The following is a 7661-nucleotide window of genomic DNA, read 5'->3' on the forward strand; positions in this document are numbered from 1 at the left end:
TACAAAGAGACCCTCAGCCAATGTCATTCAGCCTTAAATCACTGGCCAGAGAGCTGGATGGTGCTAAGATTTCAACCAATCACACGTGTAAGCTAAGGAAATTGGAGCTCCTATAAAAGGAGCTGAGGGAATAAACTCTAGACTGCTTGTCACAAGGACCATTGAGTGTGTGTTGTCTCTGTCTCCAGCCACTGACTCCACATTACACCTGGATGCAGCTTGGATACTCCTACCCTAGTGTGGTGGAAGGAGCTAACTGACACAGAAAATGCCTTGGAGTTGAGCCATAAAAAAAGGTACTGATTAAGTTGTTAGCTTCTTTGGTATTTCAAGATGAGTGATATTGATGTGTACAATTTAGAGAAGGTACAACAAACAAAGACCAGCAGAGACCAGGATTCAGCTGGATAGGCAAATAAGTCAAATAATGGGCACACGTGCTGATTAACAGTGGGATATGCCATACTGGTTAAGCATCAAATAGCAGAGAGAGAGAGACGAGAGGTCAGAATTCCTTCCAGTGATACTTCTCCTTCCAGGCCTGCAGATTTTCCTCCCTCTGTTAGTGAACTGAGGCACTGAAGTGCTGGGCATTTCATATTTATGCACATCCTCATCCTCTGTGAAGTAATCTATGCTTGTTGACCAAAGTTCCAGATCCATGGGATCTGACTAATATGTCAGACATCTCTCACTGTGAAGTTCAAGGCCTCGGGACCTTAGAAGAACTCAAGAGAAAAGAGAAAAGTAATTTTTATGGTGACAGTCTCACCAAGGATCTCTTTTCTGCCACTCAGAACCTTTCTGTTGTGGTTCACTGCAAAGGAGAAGAAGCAGTTGGGAAAACTTGAAACTTACAAGACTAACTCAATCTCCAGCAGAAAACTTGCTTGTGATTACTAAGGACCAAGATAAATTTAGTAACTCCCAAGGAAATATTGTTAGATTTACTGATCATTCTGAACAAACTTAAATCGATTTTGAATGGGGTCTCTCCAGGGTTAAGAACAAATAAGCTTAGAAAAAGGAGTAAAAATGAATACAGAAAAATGTCAAGTGACTGTTCCAAGGGGAAAAAAAACCCAACCAAACAAACATAAAGCCATTCCAGCTTGATGTAGGTCTTGTTTTGTAATATCTATGTATTTTCTATTTCTTTTCACTTAAACTGGCTTTTGTGCTACTGTCATAAACTTACAAGCTGACTTTGATAAGTAGTTTTAGTACAAAATAATGCTGGAGACGATCTCCACAGAGGGTTACATTTTGTAGTGAAATGTCAAAACAAGCTCCTTATTATGCCAGGTTAAGTAGCCTAAATGAAACCACCATCATACATAAAATGCCTAAAATTTTTAGTCCTTTCACTAAATGACTGGTTTTAGAACAGAATAGTCATACACAGAACAATGAAAATAATACGAAACTTCCATCAGCATATTTCTCATGCATTGATGACTATAGACATTAATGCCTTTTGTTCTACCAAAGGCATTTCAACTACTAGTGGTATAATTTACAGTGAAGTCATATTTAAAAGTTACATTTGCACTTCATTTCTCATTTGTGCTAAGTAGACAGTGCACATAAGTGTCTGGATCATTGCATATTGGAGTATTGTTATGTTTTATGTTTTGTAATTGATTTTGTAGACAAATGAGAAGTTTCAGAAACAAAAATAAAAAATCAGAATGGCGATATCACGTTTTTTGCTTCTGCCATGGGAAAATGAATGGCAAATAGAGGAATTCTGGAAGAATTTTTCAGGAACAGGCAAGGATATTATTTTACAGGCACCTGATTTTTTTGTTCTATATGCATGTGTGAATGTACAAATACACCTATATTAGAAAAAAAATTCCCAGTTTATCATCTAAAACCTTTACCAACAGCAACTTTAGGTACCACACCTCATCAAACAGAGATGCCCATCTAAAAGGAAAAAATCCATAGCAGAACACAAGACACATTCAGCTAAGTGCAAACTGGAGGATATAAAATAATCAGATTTCACAGATTAATTTATGCTGTTCTAGTTGTTCTAGTATCCTTTTGTTGGAAGGTATATTTTACACTTTGGTTCTGTTTCAGATCATGAATCAAAATTCAAATGAGGAGAGATCTGGCCTGAACTCTACTTAAAAATCACTTCCAAATTTGGGATTTTTCATCTTCATTAAAATCTCACAGAAACTAAATGCAGAAAAGAATGCTATGAATATCAATGTTTTTGTATTCCAAAGAAATCATGTTGACGTTATTTCTGCAGGGGAAGTGAATGTCTTTGCTTGGAATCAACCCACTGGCTGTCACAGTGCACCCTGCAGCATAGGAAATCCATCAACAAGTACTTTCCTTTTACTACCCACCCCCCATCATCTCCACTCAAAGCAAGCAACCTTTCTCCCACTCCAGAAAAATTCATTGGAATACTTTTTAGAAAAATTTCAAATTACCAGTAAGAGACGAAAAGTGACAGCGTCTTGTCACACCTCCAATGTCTTTTTCTTTTGCACTGTTTTAGAAGGAAATACATTTTCATAACAGTCCTGTAACTTAAAATATGAGCACATTCCTGATTTGTTCATTTTATCATGGAATTTGACACAGCTCCTGTCATAACACATATTAATATATCTTTATCCAGCTTCGAATGAACTCTGTAATTTTAAAAGCATTTGCTTTTAGAGTCAGCATGGCAAGCATTTCTCACATCACTTCTCACAGGGGAATGACAGGCTGTACAAAGTATGCCTTAAAAACAGAGATCCTGATTTTAGTGGGAGTAAAATAATAACATTGTTCGCTGCTTATAGTTCTGTCCTTCATTTTACTTCTGGAGTTATGGTTAGATATTTAACCCAGACTAGAAACAGTTTATTATCTGTTTGAGCAGTGCAAGGATATCTTTGGAGGAACACAGGATCTCAAAACCTGTCCAGGATCATTACAGTCTTCCCTTTCCTCTAGCAGCTGGAGGCAGAATGATCACCCCAGCCACTTAATAATGTAAGTAGATTTTTGGCACATAGTAGAGGAAAAGGGGTGAAAGAGTTTCATGAGCAAAAACAGTGAGAAGAAATTTAGGTCTGGGATTTTTGTCACTTGAAACTTGCTCTTTCAGCTGTCAAGAAGGAGGCTGCTAGTTGCTAGGGGCGATGATAATAATACTTCTTATATAAGGTTTTTATCCCTAGTTTTTAAAGCTTTCTTGCAAAGAAGGTCAGTGTTATTATCACTGTTTCACAGGTAGGAAAACCTCTTATTTGTGCACCAGTTCCCCCAAAAAACACCCAGCAGGACAATACTGAAGACAAGCAAAAACCTGTTCTTCTCTCCACCGGCCATACTGCCTTGAGGAGAGCTAACAATTTAGGAGACATTAGTTTATGTACCTTCACTGATAAAAGTAAGTAGAAATTTTGCTGGTAATTAGATTTCACTGCCCCACAAGTTTCAGATATCGTAAAAGAAGAAAATCTTCCATATGACTGTGAATCAAGGATTGTTTCCAAACTAAGTTGCTCTTTGGACAAGTATGTGTTTTGGAGACAAATCCAAGACAGTTTCAAGAGGACAAATTCAGTTGCTTTCCTGGATTTGCCTTGTGCAGGAAAGTGAATGAAAGAGGCTTTTAATTCCAGGTACAAAAGAAAAAGGATAGATAGAGAAATGTGCAGTAAACCCTAAAGACTGCAGGAATATGTTCAGATTTGAAAAAGAAGTCGTTCTATCCTTAATCTCTCACTTAAAGCAGATTACAGTGGTACAGTAGAAGAATATCAGGTTGTAGTACCCAACACCAGCTGGCCTCCACTCCTTCAGAACTGATTGGGTTTTATTCCTAAGGACTCCTTCCATGCTTTTTCGTTTGATTTCTTGATGAGACATTATCTTCTGATTGCTGAAAAAAAAAATAATTTTTTTCTCCAGCAATTCCAGATTTGTAATTTAATGACAAATCTTTAGGAACAAGCCTGAACAGCACTCGGCAGGGATGCAGAGAGAAAGCGAGACATGAAGAGGCTTTTCAACCCCATCCACTGTGTAAATGAAGGGCTTTGTTTCAACTAATGCTCAAATTAGGATACAGAATGGGCACCAGGCAACACAGCAACATCCAACAGGAACCAGAGTGGGAGCTAAAGAGAGTAAACAGCTTCCCCACCTGCTAACACATATGCTGCCATCTGCAACTTACTGACCAAAGGGGAAGTTTGATCTTTTCCAAAGCAATGCCAGTGTGTTTTCTTCTGTGCCATGGATGAGTGCCTTCAGCCATTCTGCACAACAGTGCCAGAATATTTGTTGTCACTGATGTTCAGCCAACCCTGCACTGTTTTACAGCCAGCTTTTGCACAGCAATAGCAGTAAGGGCCAGATTTCACCCGCTGCATTTTTCTTCCCAAGTCACTGACATGCTGCTGTACTTACCAACACTAAACTCATTGGAAAATATTATGACCACTGTAATTTTTAGAGGTAAAAACCCCATATGTTAAGGGTCTTTCTCTTGATTTTATGAAAAGCCCTTAAAAATAAAGCAAAAATGAGATATGCATTACATCATTAATACAAACACATTTCTACTGGTGATGCAATCTGATTTAATTCATACATTTATACATTTGCAATAGAGCTAAAGCCTGAGGAAAGAGGTAGCATCTTTTATCCATCTATATTAGCTGTTCTAATGAAGCCAGACATGCTTTTAGACTTATGAATCCCTTTTCATAATGGCATATTTCTGCAGTCTTTAGGGCTTACTGCACATTTCTTTATCCATCTTTTTTCCTGGAAATTATTTTTTTTTACTTTCATGCTATAGTTATACTTGGAGAAGGGGCAATACAAAAAGGACTATTTATATACTAGTTTTTTACTAATTGATGTGGATCACAGGTTTCAAGTTACAATTTGGGAAACATCAGAATATATAATAAAAGAGAGACATATATCAGAATGATAGCATGAAAAAGGATAGATGTGTGGGAAGATGAAAGATAATGAAAATTTGGGAGCCAAAATCAAAAACATTTTAGGCATATTTTAAAAGCAAGAGTCACAGAATGCAAATGGACTCATCAAGGGACCAAAAGTGAACTGTCAGAAATATGATCAGTGACAAAAAATAGAAATTGGTTAACCAGAAATCTGTTTATGTATCTGCATTAGGCTTTTGGTTTTAGCAATAGGGATAACCATAAAACTAGAAAATGCTGAACTTGTGAATTGATATTGTTTATTATTTCATCAACAGGGATTGCTTTTGAACTTCTTTCAACCATCAATCATAAAAAATTACATATTTTTATTCAAAATATTAATAACTTTAAAACACTTAATTTTTTTAACTAGCTTGGAGTTTTCTTAAGGATGTTTTGTATTAACTTCAAAATAATTTCAAATACAATTTCTTCTAAGAGAGTATCTTATATTTTGTTACTGTTAGCAGACAATATAGGTCTAACCTAGCAAATAGTTCAACAAAAATAGGGATTCCAAATTTTCAGTGTATTCAATATCATATTTTCTCAGTATCCTAGTAGAAATATTTTTTTTCATTCTTAATCATGCTTCAAATGCAGCACAGAAGAAGAAAGTCATGCTGTGTTCCTTTCTGCACATGCATCACCCATAATTCTGCAATTAAAACTTCTGGAGTGAAAAGTGAAACAGAAGGAAGGAGAAGATTTTGTGGGATAAAAATAATTGTAATAAAATAAAGTTTCTTCTGATATCACATAGGTTAAGAAATAACTTGGCCTCTTTGTGAACTACAGAATGTCTAAAATAATATGAACAAATTAAACAAGAAATGTCCTTAAGCTCAAGCAATTTTCCACAGTAGAATTGCACGTTTGAAATTTAAGAACAAAGGAAAAGTCTCAATAACAGAGCTGGTCTACAAGATACTTCTCTTAAGAAACACAGGATATTCAATATAGAAGTATGAATAGGGATACATAGATGGACTAAAAGGAAATTCAATATCAAAACATTGACATTTGTTACATTATAGAATTATCTCCCCAAGAAAAATGTAGATGCTCATTTCCTCCTCACAGTTAAAACGTACTATGATAAGACCAAATAGTAATTCAGTAAAGAACCATTGTGCTAGGACATAAGGAATGGAAACAGAATGAAGGAGTAAAAAATATTACCCTTTTACTCAGTATCATCTACATTAAATGATTGTGCATAGATTCCTTTTTTTAATTGCACAGTATTGAGGTGCAGACATGGTCCTCTAGAGATTCTCCACTGACAAACTTTTCTGTACATGCAAAATACCCCTATTAAATTGTCTTTACTGGTAATTTTTTTTTTTCTTTTTTTTTGAAAAGAAGAGGGTGTCCATTTCTGAGCACTGGTACATAAGCATAAAGCCTATGGGGCATGGGAATGTCAGACTTACAACCCTGCTGCGATTTTTATGTGTATATTTTCAAAAAGAAATGTTTATGCTAATACAGCAATATGCTTGAATCAGCCCAGTATGTGTCATTTATAGGTTCTCGTGCTCTCCCAAGGAATATTAAAAAAATATGATGTTTCATTTGCTTTAATTTCAGCATTATACAGAAGAAACCACAAGAAAATATTAAATATTTTGATTATGTTTGAAAAACATTAAACATGACATTCAATGTATCAGCTGTTAAGAGCATACATTTCTTGTGCTGCTTCTCAGGATGTAATCAAAGAAAAACAAATCACCAATATGTCAGATATGGAAATTTAAATCTCAGTAGCATAAACACATTTCGTACACTACATTCACATATAAATATTATCATTCTCATGTGGACATTTCCTTTATTCTTCCCCATTTTATGTGTAATATAACGCTGAAATTATTTGCTGTACTGCCATTATCATACTGAGATATATAGAGGACAAAAGCATGGAATAAATAAAAGGAAGAGCATTTCACTGTTTTCATTAGGAAAAACCTAGCGGGCACAGGCTTTTGCTGTTTCTATGCCACTTCCTCTGTCACCCAGAAAGCTACCAAAAATATCACTCACAGACAAAACTGCTAACCCTAACAAGAAGAAAGGATGGGCTTCTGCATTCAGAGAAATAGACCCAGAGCTCACTGCGCTGAATCACAGTCTGTGCTACTGGGGAGGAGGGTGACCACGGCAAACTGAAAAACACTTAAGAACATGCATTAGCTCTTCATGGAGCTTTCCACACTGAAAGCTGGGGAAGAATTTTCACAATTTTATTGCTGTTGGCTTATACTGACCACAAAATATTTGAGGCCAAATCCTTTATTTTGAAGCCTATTTTGTGGGGCGTGTTGTAACCCACCCTGGAAGGTGAGGGTATCTCAGATTCTTGGTAATTGACCCCTTAGGGCAGATTAGAGTGAAATTACACTGAAGGATCAATGTTTATATATATATATATATATATATATATATATATATACACACACATATATGCTTATTTTAGAAGAATAATCTATATGGAAGAGACAAATTGTAATAACAGAAAGATCTGACCACCCATGGATCGAAGAAGAGGAGCAGATTGTTGCAATTTCAATGTTTTTTGGTCAAAGTGATGGTTGCAGTCTTGATCCATAGGGGGCAAAAAACCCTAGAGTAACTATCTGCCATAGGACATCACTGAATAAGAATGTGATT

This window comes from Passer montanus, unplaced genomic scaffold, assembly GCF_014805655.1.
Source record: "Passer montanus isolate IOZ18808 unplaced genomic scaffold, ASM1480565v1 scaffold31, whole genome shotgun sequence".
Classification (NCBI taxonomy): Eukaryota; Metazoa; Chordata; class Aves; order Passeriformes; family Passeridae; genus Passer; species Passer montanus.